Source organism: Mytilus galloprovincialis, chromosome 4 (assembly GCF_965363235.1).
Source record: "Mytilus galloprovincialis chromosome 4, xbMytGall1.hap1.1, whole genome shotgun sequence".
Lineage (NCBI taxonomy): Eukaryota > Metazoa > Mollusca > Bivalvia > Mytilida > Mytilidae > Mytilus > Mytilus galloprovincialis.
In genome coordinates, this window is record NC_134841.1 from 44,745,488 (window position 1) to 44,767,974 (window position 22,487).

General features: G+C 31.5%; 1 protein-coding gene across 1 annotated transcript in view; it reads left to right on the plus strand.

Annotated features, from left to right (window-relative positions):
* Positions 1-223: 223 nt before the first annotated feature.
* LOC143070622 (uncharacterized) overlaps positions 224-22,487 on the plus strand; it is a 78,552-nt gene continuing 56,288 nt past the window's right edge. The window contains exon 1 of the mRNA XM_076244850.1: positions 224-419. The gene's annotated coding sequence lies outside the window, so the exon portion shown is untranslated. The remainder of the gene's footprint in view (positions 420-22,487) is intronic.

Below are 22,487 nucleotides of genomic sequence, written 5' to 3' on the forward strand. Positions count from 1 at the left end.
ATAGCCAATCAAAAAGCTCCATTCTTTATCAAGTTGAAACGACAAAGAATACAAAATTATTAAAATATAAACTTTTACATTTTCTAAAATTAATCGTAAAATAAAACATTATTGTAACAGTTTCAACAAAAAATAAGGCAAAATACTTTATTCTTTTAATCGACCAATGAAATCGCTAGCCTTTCGTTAACCCGAATAATCCAGTCGTTATATTCCGACTCACTATCGATAGCTACATTAACCTCGAGAGGACATAGGCCGCTAGAGGGCGCAGAATTATTCGAGTTAGCCTTTCGTCTGAAGTAATGGCGATACATGCTGTCAACATATACGAAGATCGACAAGTTTAAACAAAATGCATAACCTTCAGTGGGGAAAAGTAAATTCTAGAACTCGAATTTAGAAAAGAGTGTATATATGTAAGTTTGGCTGTCATTGTCCAAAACTGACAGACAGTAGATGTCTAAAGTGATCCCGAAAAAGTTTCAGATGAAAAAGTACGGGAACTTTCTCAAAATTAAACAAGTCTCTATTATATTACAATATTCCTCATTTTCTACCCATTTGTTGGTACAAGTTAATAAACAAACACAATTATTAAAACATTTGCAATGACTAGATAAACATAAAAATATGGAAATTCAAAGTAATTTTAACAAAATCTTGATGTTTACAATTTATGCAAAAATGAAAACATTCCTGACTTGGAATACTTTATGATAATATCACTACATAAACAATAAACAAACAGTAAAGTCTTATTATTATAGGAACTTAGCACTCATATAGAATAAATAACATTATCAACAATTTTAAACATATATATGTCTTATCTATAACAAGGAAAAAATATATTTACATCATAATTCTCAGATCCGGACATCCTGGCATTTACATTTTTCAGGGGGTGATGCCAACAGGAATCCTCTAGTTTGTTCATCTGTTCCAGACCATATGAGTATTTGGACCGTACGCGTACGGTCCGGACCGTAAACGTATACTCGTACGGTCCAGCTGATCATACGCGTACGGTCGGACCGTATGAGTATACACGTACGGTCCAGCTGATCATACGTTTTGGGATCATATGGGTTAAATTTAAACAAACATTTATCAAAATCTTTATTTTTAGTTATACAGATTGTTATATGGCCGATGATAAAGTGAATAAGCGAACAATTGAAATTAAATATTTGCTTAATTGTATATCCGTGAATTCTATTTTGTTACTCTGGCCGAAGGTGACACTTGCTTCTAATAAGAACGTCGTATTTTTTACATTTACATGTTTTGTTAATGCATGTTCCTTTGCGTATGCATTTCTTTTGTAAAGTTCATAAATATTCTAAAACAATTGTCCTCCCACATTATGTTTACTTCTGATAACTTCAATTTCAATGACCATACTGAGCTGCAATTAATGAATTACCGGCCTGCAAAATACAGAAGATTAACAGATTGAATAAGCGTGATCTTTTTAAATAGTTAAAATATTAAGTTTTTATGTCAAATGCTGTTGAACTTTTTATAATAATTGGAGATATAAGTCATGTTGATCTGTTATATACATTTGTATCTAATAAGCTTGACCAACTTCTTAATATCAGTCAGACCGTACGCGTACGGTCGGACCGTATGCGTATTTTGAAAAAGTACGCATACGGTCCAGACCGTACGCGTACGGTCCAAATACTCATACGGTCTGGAACACATCTATTTGAAGGTGATTACTGATTATTTATATTCCTGATTATTTTTTTAACCAGAGGTTATTGTATGTTAATCAAAATGGAGATGTAATATAGTGTCTTTAACAATATTAAAAGCGTAACATTACTATATATTCAACTGGTAACGATAATTATCAATTAAATTAATTTGCATTAAAGTCTATGGAAAATCTAGAGGATTCTTATCTGCATCACCTCTCAGCATTGTTTACATAACACAAATGCTTATCATTGATTGGTCAGTTACATGTTGTGATGTCACTGCAGATCTGAGAAATACAAATATAAAATCAAAGTACTGAAGTACTGAACATCAGATGACCGCAGGTTCTTGTGGATGGTCAAAAGCACATGTCACAGAAACAGATCACATGTTATACCTGAAACTGAGGTTAATTTATAGATATTTTTTTCTGATACAAGTTCGTGCTTGGATGATGAATAAATGACAGGAAATTCATCCTCATGATAATAACTATCATATTGTAGTGATACAAACCTTGGACTATTATACTAATATAATAATAATAAAGAGAATACACTGGTTTGTTGTTATATATTATATTAATATTATGGTTGTATGTATCATGTATTTATATAATATGAGGCAGGCCTGTGTATGGGGACGAAGTCTATGAATTTTTTTTTTGTTACTTACATAATTGTTAAAAAAAAACAACAGAAATACGGTAACTTTTCCGATTTTTATTCTGTTGTTAGAGATTTTACTTGGGACGTTGTTTAAGTTATGACGTCATGTTCAATGTTAAAAATGAAACACAATGCATCAGGTAACATTAATTCAGTATAATCAAAGACAAAGAATTATTTAAAATGAAATATTGGTATTGTGTTCCTTGAGTTCCTATATTTTACTAGACTACTAAAAGTCTCACAACAACAAGTAGATTTCTGCATTCTGCACAAATGCAGGAATTAGAAAAAGCAACAATTTTTTTTATGCATGATGGAAATTTAGGCGATAGCAAGACATTGGAGTGACCTCAGGGTCAACCTCTGTAAAAATATATGCCCTGGGGGTTACTTGTCACAGTATTAAGGGGAGATAATCAATCCAAATGACTTCATAGGAGGTGAACAATAAAGATTTGTTTTATACTATCAAATTGAGGTAACGGTAGGTTATACTTTGCGTATATTGTATTAAAAGGAGATAATCAATCTAAATGACTTCATAGGGAGTGAACAATAAAGATTTGTTTTACACTGTCAGGTTTGAGGTAACGGTAGGTTTTATATACTTTGTGTATAATGTATTAAGGGGAGATTTTGATAATCAATCCAAATAACTTTCTAGGGGGTGAACAATAAAGATTTGTTTTATACTGTCAAGTTTGAGGTAACGGTAAGTTATACTTTGTGTATAATGTATTAAGGGGAAATAATCAATTGAAATGACTTCATAGGTGGTGTCACAATAAAGATTTGCTTAGTACTGTCAGGTTTGAGGTAACCATAGGTTATATAATTATACCTTGTGTATAATGTATTAAGGGGAGATAATTAATCCAGATGACTTTATAGGGGGTGAACAAAAAAATTGTTTTATGCTGTTAGGTTTGAGGTAACGGTAGATGATACTTTGTTTATAATGTATTAAGGGGAGATAATCAATCCGAATGACTTTATAGGGGTGAACAAAAAGATTGTTTTACACTGTCAGGTTTGAGGTAACAGTAGGTTATATATAATTTGTGTATAATGTATTAAGGGGAGATAATCAATCCAATTGACTTCATAGGGGTGAACAAAAAGATTGGTTTTATATTGTTATGTTTGAGGTAATGGTAGGTTATACTTTGTGTATAATGTTTTCAGGGGAGATAATTAATCCAAATGACTTCATTTTCGGTGAACAACAGAGATTTGTTTTATACTGTAATGTTTGAGGTAATGGTAGGTTATACTTTGTGTATAGTGTTTTAAGGGGAGATAATCAATTCAATGACTTCATAGGTGGCGAACTAAAAAATTGTTTTATGCTGTCAGGTTTGAGGTAACGGAAGGTTATACTCTGTGTATAATGTATAAATGGGAGATAATCATTCCAAATGACTTTATAAGGGGTGAACAGTAAAGATTTGTTTTATACTGTCAGGTTTGAAGTACATATGTAATGAAAGGTTGTACTTTGTGTATAATGTATTAAGGGGAGATAATCAATTGAAATGAGAACAATAAAGATTTGTATTATACTGTCAGGTTTGAGGTAACGGTTGGTAATATATAATTTGTGTATAATGTATTAAGGGGAGAAAATCAATCCAAAAGTCTTCATAGGGGATGAACAATAGAGATTTGTTTTATACTGTCAGGTTTGAGGTAACGGTAGGTAATACTTTGTGCATAATATATAAAGGGGAGATAATCAATTGAAATGGCTTAATAGGTTGTGAACAATAAAGATTTGTTTCATATTGTCAGGTTTGAAGTAACAGTAGGTTACATATACTTTGTGTATAATGTATTTAGGGGAGATAATCACTCCAAATGACTTCATATTGGGTGAACAATAGAGATTTGATTTATTCAGGTTTGAGGTATTGGTAAGTTATACTTTGTGTATGATTGTTTTATGGGAGATAATCAATCCAATTCAATTAACTTCATACGGGGTAAACAAAAAGATTTGTTTCATACTGTAATGTTGGAGTTAAAGAAAGGTTATAGTTTGTGTATAATGTATTAAGGGGAGATAATCAATCGAAATGACTTCATAGGCTGTGAAAAATAAAGATGCGTTTTATACTGTCAGGTTTGAGGTAACGGTAGGTTATACTTTATGTATAATGTATTAAGGTCAAGTAACAGTAAATGAATGCCATCTAGCGGATTCCGCGAAATATTGCGACGTTTTGTACGAATTACGTCCCTTTGACCAGATTTTGCAATATTAAAATTGCATCCCGCGACTTTTCGATGGGACAACGTCAACGGTAGGCCCAAGACCACAATTAATGACCCTGCTTTTCGTTGTTCATGAATATAGTTCCCTTTAATTATAGTGTATTTTTTCTTTATTTTTTTTTTTCCTTTCTCATTCATTTCTTAGCTTTTCTGGGGTGGAAATGAAAGAAGAGAGCTGAAATAAACTTTTAGATGTTTTATTTTAACTGATTTTAATAAGGAAAGAGTGATTAGGCCAGGTGCAAAAAGGTAATATTTACAATTTTCGGATCATCTCTTGTAACTTGCCTATAGGGGTATGGATGTGTATTGGTCAAATTTGTATGATGTAAACATGCAATTTTCCTGAAAATTGCATATATATTTGGACTTGTACTGTACATTACACACACAAAAAATTAGACAAAAAGAATAGGCAAAACTATTTTAATGCGAAAAAACGTTATAAAGAGGAATTAATTGTGGTCTCGGGCCGGTAAATTTGACGGAAAGTATGTTACTTCTAGGAGAATGAACTTGTTTTTCTTAAATTAAATATTGAAAATGAATATGAAAACAGTCCTGAACATGATCTCCAAAATGAAAATCAGGACGTAGGGTGGTAGAGTGTAAAACAAGTGTGAAAACTGTTGCTCACTACTATTTTTACATAATTGTGATGAGAAAAAACAGTGTGGTCTCGGAAGTATACTATATGTACTATGTCAAAACTGTCCTTTCAAAAACCCTATATTCATTGGGAAAAGACATCGTATAGCAGAAAATAAGTAGAAGGGGTGCAAGTTTTGGACATTAATACTAAAGTTAAAACTTAGTATTGTACGGTAAGACTATATCTCCCATATTTTGAAAATTATCACACCAGTCGGAACACGTAAAAATATTTTCAAATTAGAGAAAAGGAAATGAACCACATAAACTAATACTGGTCATAAATTCGCCGCTGCTGTCAGTCAGTCATAGATGGCACTAAACTATAATACAGTCACTTTTTAAAAATTAATTAACCTTGTTCACGGTTGGAACAATAGTTTAATATTCATACACAGTTTTTAGACTATAACAAATTAAAAATAAGCATAAATGATGTTTCACGATCATTAATTCATCGCTACATTTTGTAATCTAACGTTGTTTTTTTTTTGTAATGGTGCTTTCTTTCACTTCCGCAATTTCGATGTTAAAAATAGAACACAAATCTTTCAATAGATACATGTATAAATAGTATATGGTTTGAAGATTTATACAGGGCTTAGTATCCTAATAGTATTGATTCGTATGGTTGTCTCCTCAAAGGAAATTGTTATATATGTATGGGTAAAAATTAACCGAATAAAAAAAATGTACCCTAGCTGGTCAATTTAAAGGTTGTTGTAAGTGATGCAATATATTCTTATTTTCCCAGTGTTCCAGCTAGGATTTGAAAATAGAGGGGCGCGTTTTTAAAAAGGGCACTTTAGCGTGTTCTCACTGAAAAAAATCAAATACTTAATATTACCACATAAAGACATATTTCTTGATGCATGGTGGGTCTAAGATGAATTTGCAACACGATGCGCTGCGTTGTTTTGTAGAATTATTTTTATTACACTTGTGAAATGAATTGTGCATGTCAGTTTAAAAACTTCACATAAATCTGCAATACAGTCAGGAACAATACTTAACATTTTCTCTGAAGGCCAGCCTGGATCCAAAAGTTTTTTCAAGGGCCCTGTAGAATTTTTTTAGGCCTTACCAGGTTTGTTTTTACTGCAGGCACATACATATTAATAGTCTTGAATGTTCTTATATAAAAGCCAAAAATATATGTTTGAAATACCTTATACATGTAGCTTGTTTCTTATTATGATGGAAATAAAAAAAGGAATTAAATAAACATGAGTTTTTCAGAATTAAAATCCATTTAACCATGTATTTTCAGACTGGTGAACTTTATATATATTTGTAATATTATTGAAAAAAAAAAACAAAAAAAAAACAGCCCCCCTTTCCATATACCCCTAGATGTAAATTAATTTAATAAAAAAAGTATTAATATCAGTTTCACCCCAAGAAATTATTATAATTTTTCATGAATGAATCTTAGCAGTTGTAATCAAAATGATTTCCAAAATGAAATTCCTACTGTCTATAAATAACAATGAAATGTAACTGTTTCCTGTTAATAAGGGGTTTCCCGAATTTTCCCGCCAAAAAGCACATGGCTTTCAACAATTGTAAACAAAGCATTCAATTTGTGATCATGGATTACAGTTTTAATTAATTTAATTTGGATATAGATATTCAACTTAAGGTACAGTCAAGCAATGTTTTTACTTTCTTCTGGATTAAAACTAGTTTGAAAGATCAGTTTAAAAAATAAAAACATCAAAACAAAAACGATCTGAATTGTGAATATTCAGTGACCCATACATTTTTTTGAACTCTGCTACGGAGGTCAAAGTTACATCATGTTTCATGCATTTTGCGTGTTGACCTATTGGAATGATTCTTTTTAAATGACATAATAAATAACAAATACAATAGAAATGAACACCGTTCACATTTATTTTATAAATTATATTTTGCATCGTCAGGTGTTAAAATAATCAATTCATTTAACTTCGATGTTTGGTGCTTCAGGGTAAAGGGATTAGACAGGGTCGTAAATTTCACCTGATTAAGTAATTGACTCTAATCAAATAGGTGATTATAATCGGGTAACAAGTGTCAACAATTTTAATCTGTTGTCTTAATGAAGTGTGTGTATAAAGAACTCAACAAAATGGCGACGATATGAGGAAAAAAGATTGTTTTTTAAACTTTTTTTCAAAAGGGCACAGAGGGGCGCAGGGGCGCTTAAAAAAGGCAGAGGGGCGCAAAATTTCGGGGGCGGGGCGCGGCGCCCCTCCATTTCATGCTAGCTGGAACACTGTTTTCCTGTTCCCCTTATTTAACTTTCAGTTTTATTAAAGTTTACATTCATCAAAGCCTTAGTTTAATTTAGTTTCCTGTCATTACTACCCCTCCCCTTTATTTGTCGCATGTTGTGTATCATGTACTGATTCTATATATACTTCGAGCATACATATGTACACTAAGGCAGCAACCATTTGATTTTCTGGGGGGGGCTATGGGTTTTTTTTCTGTGCAAACTTTTTTTTTCGCCTGTGGCGAAAAACAATTTATTTTTTTCGCGACAAGTCGAAAACAATTTTTTTCTTTCAATTTTAGCATTATATATAGTGGCAGCTGAGGGTGAAACAAACAATTTTTTTTTCTCAGAATCAAAAACAAATTATTTTTTTCTCCAAAAACTGGAAACAAACTTTTTTTTCCAAAAAAAACCATAGCCCCCCCCAGAAAATCAAATGGTTGCTGCCTAATGGAACAATAACCATTTAGTAAACTTTTTAAAACGTTTTTGTAGACTTGTAGACAATAAATTTTATACAAAACAAAAAAGATATTAACAAAGATGTCAGTTTGTCTGCGTGTTTTACTTATTAACTTGAAGATGTATAAATAACCACACGACACTCTTTCAAGAATTTGTAGAATCATTGATATAATGTTTGTTTATATGTGCTATGTTAAGCAGCAGTATATGGACAGAACACGTTGTGTCATGATATAGTACCAAAACACAAGCTATTACATGTTCCGCTGCTGAAAAAAAAAGTTTTATTTTCAAAAGTGGCCAAATCATATATCGGAACGGAGAAAAAGTGTAAACAGATGACTTACAAGATAGTCTAAGAGATTTATGAATTGGTTACCCAAAAATGACAAAGTTCAACTATCTCTAATTAGAGCAAATATTAATAAAGATCAAAACCCTGACCACATGCAAACAGACAGCAAAGTACGTTCTAGGATTCAAACTGTAGATGTTTTGCGAAATAACTATAAACTATGAAGGGGGACGGACGGACGGAAGGACGGTGGCCAGACAGAATGACGGACGGACAGACCTACAGGGGTAGTTGAGGGGGGCATAAAAAATATAGCTTCAATTACATCTTTTATTGTGTCAACTTGTAGACAGTAACCCTGATGATTTCTATTTTTAAGTTTTTACATTTTTGCGTTCATGTACTTGCAACATATTTTTGTCTGAATTAGTAATTGTTTTAGATATGTATATTGATAATGAACATACATGTATCACATTTTTTACAACGTATAATTTCTTTTTTAAATGTTCCATAAAAGACGGTCTGATTGGGGTTCACGGAATACACAAAAATAGGCAAAAATTGCAGAATAAATGCAAAAAAAGGAAAAAAAAGAAAAAGTGTATAATGGGGTGCTAAAATATTAAGAATAAAGAATATTGGTAATACTAAATAAAAATTTATGATAATTATCCAGACTCTTATGATAAAAAGCATCTATCAATACGAAACACATAATCATCATGCATAATCAACACGAAGAACGTTGGAAATTATTAGCATTATAACTTGACTTTATGTAATAAAAATTACGACGTCACAAATTTTGATGGTTTTTTTTGCCAAAATGTTGGGTTTGGGTCGCTTCTACAGGGAAAACGAAGTCGGTGACCATGTTTTTTTTTAATATCATCTAATTCGAAAGACAAAGAGTTAAAAAATATTTGATTTAAAAAAAAATTCTATGGAGCGGTTCTCGTGATTTATACCAGAAACCGAAAATTGTAGAAGAAAAATATAGATTTACCCTATCTATTCAATGTAATTTAGTACCCTCTCAGACCATTTTAAAAATGGATTTTTCTTGAAAATGAAGTCGGTGACACATACTTTTTTTTTACATTTTCTGATGTATATTTTCAATATCTAATTGAGTTTTAAATTTAAAAAAAATCTATGGACTAGTTTATTTACTGATCCTTGACCTTAAGGGGAGATAATCAATCCAATCGACTTCATAGGGGGTGAACAAAAAGATTCTTTTATACTGTAATGTTTGAGGTAATGGTAGGTAATTCTTTGTGTATGTATAATGTTTTAAGGGGAGATAATCAATCCAAATGACTTCATATGGGGTGAACAATAAAGATTTGTTTTATCCTGTCAGGTTTGAGGTAATGGTAGGTTATTCTTTGTGTATGTATAATGTTTTAAGGGGAGATAATCAATCCAAATGACTTCATAGGGGATGACAATAAAGATTTGTTTTATACTGTCAGTTTTGAGGTAATGGTAGGTTATTCTTTGTGTATGTATAATGTTTTAAGGGGAGATAATCAATCCAAATGACTTCATATGGGGTGAACAATAAAGATTTGTTTTATACTGTCAGGTTTGAGGTAATGGTAGGTTATACTTTGTTTATAATGTGTTAAGGGGAGTTGTAACAAAAATTGGATTTTTTCCTTTGATGTTTTTATGAAATAATTTGCTTAAAAAGTGTGGTGAGGGAAAACCATGGTATATTATATGCAAATTTATGTTGTACCATACTTTGCTAATTAAATATGCAACTCGACTAGAATCCAAAGGAAAAAAGGCGGAGCTTCAGCCATGGTATAACATATTCATTTTCGTGTTATTCCATGGCTGAAGCTCCACCTTTTTTTTTTTAAATGTATCCGCCTCTAAAATATTTAGGAAACTGTAAAACGTACTAAGAGGTCAAGATCTTCATTTGTTTTCATTTTATAAGAAAAACTTAAAGCAATAAATTATGTGTACCACATTTCAAGAAACCCTTTTCAAACTACACAGAATTGTTACGAATTCCCTTAATTTTGGAAACAATTACTAAATGTTTCTTTTTTCAGTTTTGAAAAAAATAAAATGTAACACTATCATTTCCTTTGCGAAAATTCAATTTAAATTAGATTTAAAAAGGGGGGTACCTATACAAAAAGGAATAAATATCGGCTACAAATATCTGTGAAAAAACATGATTAGGGGACATACACTATCTAGGCCCCTGGATCCGCCACTGTTAAAATAGTATTTTATCATTAAAATTGTGTTTTAATAAATAAACAATAATCTAATAAAATAACGGAAGAGAAGCATTTTTCAATTAGATGAAAATTCTGTAAAATATGATTAATTTGTATGATACATTGAAAACAAACAAAAAAACAATTCTTACCGTCATTAGAATAATTATTTAATCCTTGTCGCTGGAATCCGACATTTTTGTTTACCTCAGTCTGATGACATTATGAAATTACCTGCGCCTACAATCATACACGGGGCGCAAAACTAAAAACAAATCAGGGAAAATCCGACATTTTCTTTACTTTCTGCAAATTCAGGGGTTCTATTACATAAAGTACACAGACGATCATACACGAAGCGCAAAAGTGACTTGCGCAAGCTTCCATTTCATTGGATAAAACTGTAACTTGATCAATTTCCAATATTAGTTGAAGGTTTTGAAGCTGTCAATCATTTTATTTATATTAAAAATTTTATATTCCATGTGTTTTACTCATTAACATATTTAAACAAACTCATCCTTCGTATTCGTTTGTTTAAATATGTTAACTCGTAAAAACCATGGTATATATAGTACATAATCAATCCAAATGACTTCATAGGGGGTGACAATAAATATTTGTTTTATATTGTCAGTTTTGAGGTAGTGGTAGGTTATACTTTGTGTATGTATAATGTTTTAAGGGGAGATAATCAATTCAAATGACTTCATAGGGGATGACAATAAAGATTTGTTTTATACTGTCAGTTTTGAGGTAATGGTAGGTTATTGTTTGTGTATGTATAATGTTTTAAGGGGAGATAATCAATCCAAATGACTTCATAGGGGGTGACAATAAAGATTTGTTTTATACTGTCAGTTTTGAGGTAATGGTAGGTTATACTTTGTGTATGTATAATGTTTTAAGGGGAGATAATCAATCCAAATGACTTCATACGGGGTGACAATAAAGATTTGTTTTATACTGTCAGTTTTGAGGTAATGGTAGGTTATTCTTTGTGTATAATGTGTTAAGGGGAGATAATCAATCCAAATGACTTCATAGGGGTGACAATAAAGATTTGTTTTATACTGTCAGTTTTGAGGTAATGGTAGGTTATACCTTGTGTATAATGTTTTAAGGGGAGATAATCAATCCAAATGACTTCATAGGGGGTGACAATAAAGATTTGTTTTATACTGTCAGTTTTGAGGTAATGGTAGGTTATTCTTTGTGTATGTATAATGTTTTAAGGGGAGATAATCAATCCAAATGACTTCATAGGGAGTGACAATAAAGATTTGTTTTATACTGTCAGTTTTGAGGTAATGGTAGGTTATTCTTTGTGTATAATGTTTTAAGGGGAGATAATCAATCCAAATGACTTCATAGGGAGTGACAATAAAGATTTGTTTTATACTGTCAGTTTTGAGGTAATGGTAGGTTATACTTTGTGTATAATGTTTTAAGGGGAGATAATCAATCCAAATGACTTCAAAGGGGATGACAATAAAGATTTGTTTTATACTGTCAGTTTTGAGGTAATGGTAGGTTATACTTTGTGTATAATGTTTTAACGGGAGATAATTAATGCAAATGACTTCATAGGGGGTGACAATAAAGATTTGTTTGATACTGTCAGGTTTGAGGTAATGGTAGGTTATTCTTTGTGTATGTATAATGTTTTAAGGGGAGATAATCAATCCAAATGACTTCATAGGGGGTGACAATAAAGATTTGTTTTATACTGTCAGTTTTGAGGTAATGGTAGGTTATTCTTTGTGTATGTATAATGTCTTAAGGGGAGATAATCAATCCAAATGACTTCATAGGGGGTGACAATAAAGATTTGTTTTATACTGTCAGTTTTGAAGTAATGGTAGGTTATTCATTGTGTATAATGTATTAACGGGAGATAATCAATCCAAATGACTTCATAGGGGGTTAACAATAAAGATTTGTTTTATACTGCCAGTTTTGAGGTAATGGTAGGTTATTCTTTGTGTATGGATAATGTTTTAAGGGGAGATAATCAATCCAAATGACTTCATAGGGGGTGACAATAAAGATTTGTTTTATACTGTCAGTTTTGAGTTAATGGTAGGTTATTCTTTGTGTATAATGTATTAACGGGAGATAATCAATCCAAATGACTTCATAGGGGGTTAACAGTAAAGATTTGTTTTATACTGTCAGTTTTTAGATAATGGTAGGTTATTCTTTGTGTATAATGTATTAACGGGAGATAATCAATCCAAATGACTTCATAGGGGGTTAACAATAAAGATTTGTTTTATACTGTCAGTTTTTAGATAATGGTAGGTTATTCTTTGTGTATAATGTATTAACGGGAGATAATCAATCCAAATGACTTCATAGGGGGTTAACAATAAAGATTTGTTTTATACTGTCAGTTTTGAGGTAATGGTAGGTTATTCTTTGTGTATGGATAATGTTTTAAGGGGAGATAATCAATCCAAATGACTTCATAGGGGGTGACAATAAAGATTTGTCTTATACTGTCAGTTTTGAGGTAATGGTAGGTTATTCTTTGTGTATGTATAATGTTTTAAGGGGAGATAATCAATCCAAATGACTTCATAGGGAGTGACAATAAAGATTTATTTTATACTGTCAGTTTTGAGGTAATGGTAGGTTATACTTTGTGAATTATGTCTTAAGGGGAGATAATCAATCCAAATGACTTCATAGGGGGTGAACAATAAAGATTTGTTTTATACTGTCAGTTTTGAGGTAACGGTAGGTTATATATACTTTGTGTATAATGTTTTAAGGGGAGATAATCAATCCAAATGACTTCATAGGGGGGTGACAATAAAAATTTATTTTATCCTGTCAGGTTTGAGGTAATGGTAGGTTATACTTTGTGTATAATGTTTTAAGGGGAAATAATCAATCCAAATGACTTCATAGGATGTGAACAAAAAAGATTTGTTTTATACTGTAATATGTTATACTTTGTGTATAATGTTTTAAGGCGAGATAATCAATCCAAATGACTTCATAGGGGGTGACAATACAGATTTGTTATATACTGTCAGTTTTGAGGTAATGGTAAGTTTTAAGGGGAGATAATCAATCCAAATGACTTCATAGGGGGTGACAATAAAGATTTGTTTTATACTGTCAGTTTTGAGGTAACGGTAGGTTATTGAATTTGTATGTATAATGTTTTAAGGGGAGATAATCAATCCAAATGACTTCATAGGGGGTGCCAATAAAGATTTGTTTTGTACTGTCAGTTTTGAGGTAATGGTAGGTTATTCTTTGTGTATGTATAATGTTTTAAGGGGCGATAATCAATCCAAATGACTTCATAGGGGGGTGACAATAAAGATTTGTTTTATACTGTCAGTTTTGAGGTAATGGTAGGTTATTCTTTGTGTATGTATAATGTTTTAAGGGGAGATAATCAATCCAAATGACTTCATAAGGGGTGACAATAAAGATTTGTTTTATACTGTCAGTTTTGAGGTAATGGTAGGTTATACTTTGTGTATAATGTTTTAAGGGGAGATAATCAATCTAAATGACTTCATAGGGGGTGACAATAAAGATTTGATTTATACTGTCAGTTTTAAGGTAATGGTAGGTTATTCTATGTGTATGTATAATGTTTTAAGGGGAGATTATCAATCCAAATGACTTCATAGGGGGGTGACAATAAAGATTTGTTTTATACTGTCAGTTTTTAGGTAATGGTAGGTTATACTTTGTGTATAATGTTTTAAGGGGAGATAATCAATCCAAATGACTTCATAGGGGGTGAACAATAAAGATTTGTTTTATACTTCAGTTTTGAGATAATGGTAGGTTATACTTTGTGTATAATGTTTTAAGGGGAGATAATCAATCCAAAGACTTCATAGGGGGTGACAATAAAGATTTGTTTTATACTGTCAGTTTTGAGGTAATGGCCGGTTATACTTGGTGGATAGTGTCTTAAGGGGAGATAATTAATCCAAATTACTTCATAGGGGGTGAACAATAAAGATTTGTTTTATACTGTCAGTTTTGAGGTAACGGTAGGTTATATATACTTTGTGTATAATGTTTTAAGGGGAGATAATCAATCCAAATGACTTCATAGGGGGTGAACAATAAAGATTTGTTTTATACTGTCAGTTTTGAGGTAATGCTAGGTTATTCTTTGTGTATGTATAATGTCTTAAGGGGAGATAATCAATCCAAATGACTTCATAGGGGGTGACAATAAAGATTTGTTTTATACTGTCAGTTTTGAGGTAATGGCCGGTTATACTTTGTGGATAATGTCTTAAGGGGAGATAATTAATCCAAATTACTTCATAGGGGGTGAACAATAAAGATTTGTTTTATACTGTCAGTTTTGAGGTAACGGTAGGTTATATATACTTTGTGTATAATGTTTTAAGGGGAGATAATCAATCCAAATGACTTCATAGGGGGTGAACAATAAAGATTTGTTTTATACTGTCAGTTTTGAGGTAATGGTAGGTTATACTTTGTGTATGTATAATGTTTTAAGGGTAGATAATCAATCCAAATGACTTCATAGGGGGTGACAATAAAGATTTGTTTTATACTGTCAGTTTTGAGGTAATGGTAGGTTATACTTTGTGTATAATGTTTTAAGGGGAGATAATCAATCCAAATGACTTCATAGGGGGTGACAATAAAGATTTGTTTTATACTGTCATTTTTGTGGTAGTGGTAGGTTATACTTTGTTTATAATGTGTTAAGGGGAGAAAATCAATCCAAATATGACTTCATAGGGGGTGACAATAAAGATTTGTTTTATACTGTCAGTTTTGAGGTAATGGTAGGTTATACTTTGTGTATAATGTTTTAAGGGGAGATAATCAATCCAAATGACTTCATAGGGGGTGACAATAAAGATTTGTTTAATACTGTCAGTTTTGAGGTAATGGTAGGTTATTCTTTGTGTATGTATAATGTTTTAAGGAGAGATAATCAATCCAAATGACTTCATAGGGGGTGACAATAATGATTTGTTTTATACTGTCAGTTTTGAGGTAATGATAGGTTATTCTTTGTGTATGTATAATGTTTTAAGGGGAGATGATCAATCCAAATGACTTCATGGGGGGTGACAATGAAGATTTATTTTATACTGTCAGTTTTGAGGTAATGGTAGGTTATTTTTTGTGTATAATGTTTTAAGGGGAGATAATCAATCCAAATGACTTCATTGGGGGTGAACAATAAAGATTTGTTTTATACTGTCAGTTTTGAGGTAATGGTAGGTTATACTTTGTGTATAGTTTTTTAAGGGGAGATAATCAATCCAAATGACTTCATAGGGGGTGAACAATAAAGATTTGTTTTATACTGTCAGTTTTGAGGTAATGGTAGGTTATACTTTGTGTATGTATAATGTTTTAAGGGGAGATAATCAATCCAAATGACTTCATAGGGGGTGACAATAAAGATTTGTTTTATACTGTCAGTTTTGAAATAATGGCCGGTTATACTTTGTGGATCTTAAGGGGAGATAATTAATCCAAATTACTTCATAGGGGGTGAACAATAAAGATTTGTTTTATACTGTCAGTTTTGAGGTAACGGTAGGTTATATATACTTTGTGTATAATGTTTTAAGGGGAGATAATCAATCCAAATGACTTCATAGGGGGTGAACAATAAAGATTTGTTTTATACTGTCAGTTTTGAGGTAATGGTAGGTTATACTTTGTGTATGTATAATGTTTTAAGGGTAGATAATCAATCCAAATGACTTCATAGGTGGTGAACAATAAAGATTTGTTTTATACTGTCAGTTTTGAGGTAATGGTAGGTTATACTTTGTGTATAGTGTTTTAAGGGGAGATAATCAATCCAAATGACTTCATAGGGGGTGACAATAAAGATTTTTTTAATACTGTCAGTTTTGAGGTAATGGTAGGTTATTTTTTGTGTATGTATAATGTTTTAAGGGGAGATAATTAATCCAAATGACTTCATAGGGGGTGACAATAAAGATTTGTTTTATACTGTTAGTTTTGAGGTAATGGTAGGTTATACCTTGTGTATAATGTTTTTAAGTGGAGATAATCAATCCAAATGACTTCATAAGGGGTGACAATAAAGATTTGTTTTATACTGTCAGTTTTGAGGTAATGGTAGGTTATTCTTTGTGTATGTATAATGTTTAAGGGGAGATAATCAATCCAAATGACTTCATAGGTGGTGACAATAAAGATTTGTTTTATACTGTCAGTTTTGAAATAATGGTAGGTTATACTTTGTGTATAATGTTTAAAGGGGAGATAATCAATCCGAATGACTTCATGGGGGTGACAATAAAGATTTGTTTTATACTGTCAGTTTTGAGGTTATGGTAGGTTATACTTTGTGTATAATGTTTTAAGGGGAGATAATCAATCCAAATGACTTCATAGGGGGTGACAATAAAGATTTGATTTATACTGTCAGTTTTAAGGTAATGGTAGGTTATTCTATGTGTATGTATAATGTTTTAAGGGGAGATTATCAATCCAAATGACTTCATATGGGGGTGACAATAAAGATTTGTTTTATACTGTCAGTTTTTAGGTAATGGTAGGTTATTCTTTGTGTATAATGTTTTAAGGGGAGATAATCAATCCAAATGACTCCATAGGGGGTGAACAATAAAGATTTGTTTTATACTTCAGTTTTGAGATAATGGTAGGTTATACTTTATGTATAATGTTTTAAGGGGAGATAATCAATCCAAATGACTTCATAGGGGGTGACAATAAAGATTTGTTTTATACTGTCAGTTTTGAGGTAATGGTAGGTTATTCTTTGTGTATGTATAATGTTTAAGGGGAGATAATCAATCCAAATGACTTCATAGAAGGTGACAATGAAGATTTGTTTTATACTGTCAGTTTTGAGGTAATGGTAGGTTATTCTTTGTATATAATGTTTTAAGGGGAGATAATCAATCCAAATGACTTCATAGGGGGTAATAATAAAGATTTGTTTTATACTGTCAGTTTTGAGGTAATGGTAGGTTATACTTTGTGTATAATGTTTTAAGGGGAGATAATCAATCCAAATGATTTCATAGGGGTGACAATAAAGATTTGTTTTATACTGTCAGTTTTGAGGTAATGTTCGGTTATTCTTTGTGTATGTATAATGTTTTAAGGAGAGATAATCAATCCAAATGACTTCATAGGGGGTGACAATAAAGATTTGTTTTGATACTGTCAGTTTTGAGGTAATGGTAGGTGATTCTTTGTGTATGTATAATGTTTTAGGGGAGATAATCAATCCAAATGACTTCATAGGGGGTGACAATAAAGATTTGTTTTATACTGTCAGTTTTGAGGTAATGGTAGGTTATACTTTGTGAATTATGTCTTAAGGGGAGATAATCAATCCAAATGACTTCATAGGGGGTGAACAATAAAGATTTGTTTTATCCTGTCAGGTTTGAGGTAATGGTAGGTTATTCTTTGTGTATGTATAATGTTTTAAGGGGAGATAATCAATCCAAATGACTACATAGGGGTAGACAATAAAGATTTGTTTGATACTGTCTGTTTTGGGGTAATGGTAGGTTATTCTTTGTGTATGTTTAATGTTTTAAGGGGAGATAATCAATGCAAATGACTTCATAGGGGGTGACAATAAAGATTTGTTTTATACTGTTAGTTTTGAGGTAATGGTAGGTTATTCTTTGTGTATAATGTTTTAAGGGGAGATAATCAATCCAAATGATTTCATGGGGGTGAACAATAAAGATTTGTTTTAAACTGTAATATGTTATACTGTGTGTATAATGTTTTAAGGGGAGATAATCAATTCAAATGACTTCATAGGGGGTGACAATAAAGATTTGTTTTATACTCTCAGTTTTGAGGTAATGGTAGGTTAATCTTTATGTATGTATAATGTTTTAAGGGGAGATAATCAATCCAAATGACTTCATAGGGGGTGACAATAAAGATTTGTTTTATACTGTCAGTTTTGAGGTAACGGTAGGTTATTTTTTGTGTATGTATAATGTTTTAAGGGGAGATAATCAATCCAAATGACTTCATAGGGGGTGACAATAAAGATTTGTTTTATACTGTCAGTTTTGAGGTAATGGTAGGTTATTCTTTGTGTATGTATAATGTTTTAAGGGGAGATAATAAATGCAAATGACTTCAAAGGGGGTGACAATAAAGATTTTTTTGATACTGTCAGTTTTGAGGTAATGGTAGGTTATACTTTGTGTATAATGTTTTAACGGGAGATAATCAATCCAAATGACTTCATAGGGGGTGACAATAAAGATTTGTTTTATACTGTCAGTTTTGAGGTAATGGTAGGTTATACTTTGTTTATAATGTTTTAAGGGGAGATAATCAATCCAAATGACTTCATAGGGGGTTAACAATAAAGATTTATTTTATACTGTCAGTTTTGAGGTAATGGTAGGTTATTCTTTGTGTATAATGTTTAAACGGGAGATAATCAATCCAAATGACTTCATAGGGGGTGACAATAAAGATTTGTTTTATACTGTCAGTTTTTAGGTAATGGTAGGTTATACTTTGTGTATAATGTTTTAAGGGGAGATAATCAATCCAAATGACTTCATAGGGGGTGACAATAAAGATTTGTTTTATACTGTTAGTTTTTAGGTAATGGTAGGTTATTCTTTGTGTATGTATAATGTTTTAAGGGGAGATAATAAATCCAAATGACTTCATAGGGGGTGACAATAAAGATTTGTTTTATACTGTAATGTTTGATGTAATGGTAGATTATTCTTTGTGTATGTATAATGTTTTAAGGGGAGATAATCAATCCAAATGGCTTCATAGGGGGTGAACAAAAATATTTGTTTTTTACTGTAATGTTTGAGTTGATGGTAGGTTATACTTTGTGTATAATGTTTTAAGGGGAGATAATCAATCCAAATGACTTCATAGGGGGTGACAATAAAGATTTCTTTTATACTGTCAGTTTTGAGGTAATGGTAGGTTATACTTTGTGTATAATGTGTTAAGGGGAGATAATCAATCCAAATGACTTCATAGGGGGTGACAATAAAGATTTCTTTTATACTGTCAGTTTTGAGGTAATGGTAGGTTATACTTTCTATATAATGTTTTAAGGGGAGATAACAGTTCAAATGACTTCATAGGGGGTGACAATAAAGATTTGTTTTATACTGTCAGTTTTGAGGTAATGGTAGGTTATTCTTTGTGTATGTATAATGTTTTAAGAGGAGATAATCAATCCAAATGACTTCATAGGGTGTGACAATAAAGATTTGTTTTATACTGTCAGTTTTAAGGTAATGGTAAGTTAGACTTTGTGTATAATGTATTAAGGGGAGATAATCAATCCAAATGACTTCATAGGCGGTGAAAAATAAAGATTTGTTTTATACTGTCAGTTTTGAGGTAATGGTAGGTTATACTTTGTTTATAATGTGTTAAGGGGAGATAATCAATCCAAATATGACTTCATAGGGGGTGACAATAAAGATTTGTTTTATACTGTCAGTTTTGAGGTAATGGTAGGTTACACTTTGTTTATAATGTGTTAAGGGGAGATAATCAATCCAAATATGACTTCATAGGGGGTGACAATAAAGATTTGTTTTATACTGTCAGTTTTGAGGTAATAGTAGGTTATTCTTTGTGTATGTATGTTTTAAGGGGAGATAATCAATCCAAATGACTTCATAGGGGATGACAATAAAGATTTGTTTTATACTGTCAGTTTTGAGGTAATGGTAGGTTATTCTTTGTGTATGTATAATATTTTAAGGGGAGATAATCAATCGTAATGACTTCATAGGGGTGACAATAAAGATTTGTTTTATACTGTCAGTTTTGAGGTAATGGTAGGTTATACCTTGTGTAAAATGTTTTAACGGGAGATAATCAATCAAAATGACTTCATAGGGGGTGAACAATAAAGGTTTGTTTTATACTGTCAGTTTTGAGGTAATGGTAGGTTATACTTTGTTTATAATGTTTTTTTAGTTGAGTTAATCAATACAAATGACTTCATAAGGGGTGACAATAAAGATTTGTTTGATACTGTCAATTTTGAGGTAATGGTAGGTTATACTTTGTGTATAATGTTTTAAGGGGAGATAGTCAATCCAAATGACTTCATAAGGGGTGACAATAAAGATTTGTTTTATACTGTCAGTTTTGAGGTAATGGTAGGTTATACTTTGTGTATAATGTTTTAAGGGAAGATAATCAATCCAAATAACTTCATAGGGGGTGACAATAAAGATTTGTTTTATACTGTCAGTTTTGAGGTAATGGTAGGTTATTCTTTTTGTATGTATAATGTTTTTAGGGGAGATAATCAATCCAAATGACTTCATAGGGGGTGACAATAAAGATTTGTTTTATACTGTCAGTTATGAGGTAATGGTAGGTTATACTTTGTGTATAATGTTTTAAGGGGAGATAATCAATCAAAATGACTTCATAGGGGGGTGACAAAGATTTGTTTTATACTGTCAGTTTTGAGGTAATGGTAGGTTATTCTTTGTGTATGTTTAATGTTTTAAGGGGAGATAATCAATCCAAATGACTTCATAGGGGTCAAACAATAAAGATTTGTTTTATACTGTCAGTTTTGAGGTAATGGTAGGTTATACTTTGTGTATGTATAATGTTTTAAGGGGAGATAATCCAAATGGCTTCATAGGGGGTTAACAATAAAGATTTGTTTTATACTGTCAGTTTTGAGGTAATGGTAGGTTATTCTTTGTGTATGTATAATGTTTTAAGGGGAGATAATCAATCCAAATGGCTTCATAGGTGGTGAACAAAAATATTTGTTTTATACTGTAATGTTTGAGGTGATGGTAGGTTATACTTTGTGTATAATGTTTTAAGGGGAGATAATCAATCCAAATGACTTCATAGGGGGTGACAATAAAGATTTCTTTTATACTGTCAGTTTTGAGGTAATGGTAGGTTATACTTTGTGTATAATGTGTTAATGGGAGATAATCAATCCAAATGACTTCATAGGGGATGACAATAAAGATTTTTTTGATACTGTCAGTTTTGAGGTAATGGTAGGTTATTCTTTGTGTATGTATAATGTTTTAAGGGGAGATAATCAATCCAAATGACTTCATAGGGGATGACAATAAAGATTTGTTTTATACTGTCAATTTTGAGGTAATGGAAGGTTATTCTTTGTGTATGTATAATGTTTTAAGGTGAGATAACAATCCAAATGACTTCATAGGGGGTGACAATAAAGATTTGTTTTATACTGTAAGTTTTAAGGTAATGGTAAGTTAGACTTTGTGTATAATGTATTAAGGGGAGATAATCAATCCAAATGACTTCATAGGGTGTGAACAATAAAGATTTGTTTTATACTGTCAGTTTTGAGGTAATGGTAGGTTATACTTTGTTTATAATGTGTTAAGGGGAGATAATCAAACCAAATATGACTTCATAGGGGGTGACAATAAAGATTTGTTTTATACTGTAAGTTTTGAGGTAATGGTAGGTTACACTTTGTTTATAATGTGTTAAGGGGAGATAATCAATCCAAATATGACTTCATAGGTGGTGACAATAAAGATTTGTTTGATACTGTCAGTTTTGAGGTAATGGTAGGTTATTCTTTGTGTATGTATAATGTTTTAAGGGGAGATAATCAATCCAAATGACTTCATAGGGGATGACAATAAAGATTTGTTTTATACTGTCAATTTTGAGGTAATGGAAGGTTATTCTTTGTGTATGTATAATATTTTAAGGGGAGATAATCAATTGTAATGACTTCATAGGGGGTGGTAATGGTAGGTTATACTTTGTGTATAATGTTTTAACGGGAGATAATCAATCCAAATGACTTCATAGGGGGTGACAATAAAGATTTGTTTTATACTGTCAGTTTTTAGGTAATGGTAGGTTATACT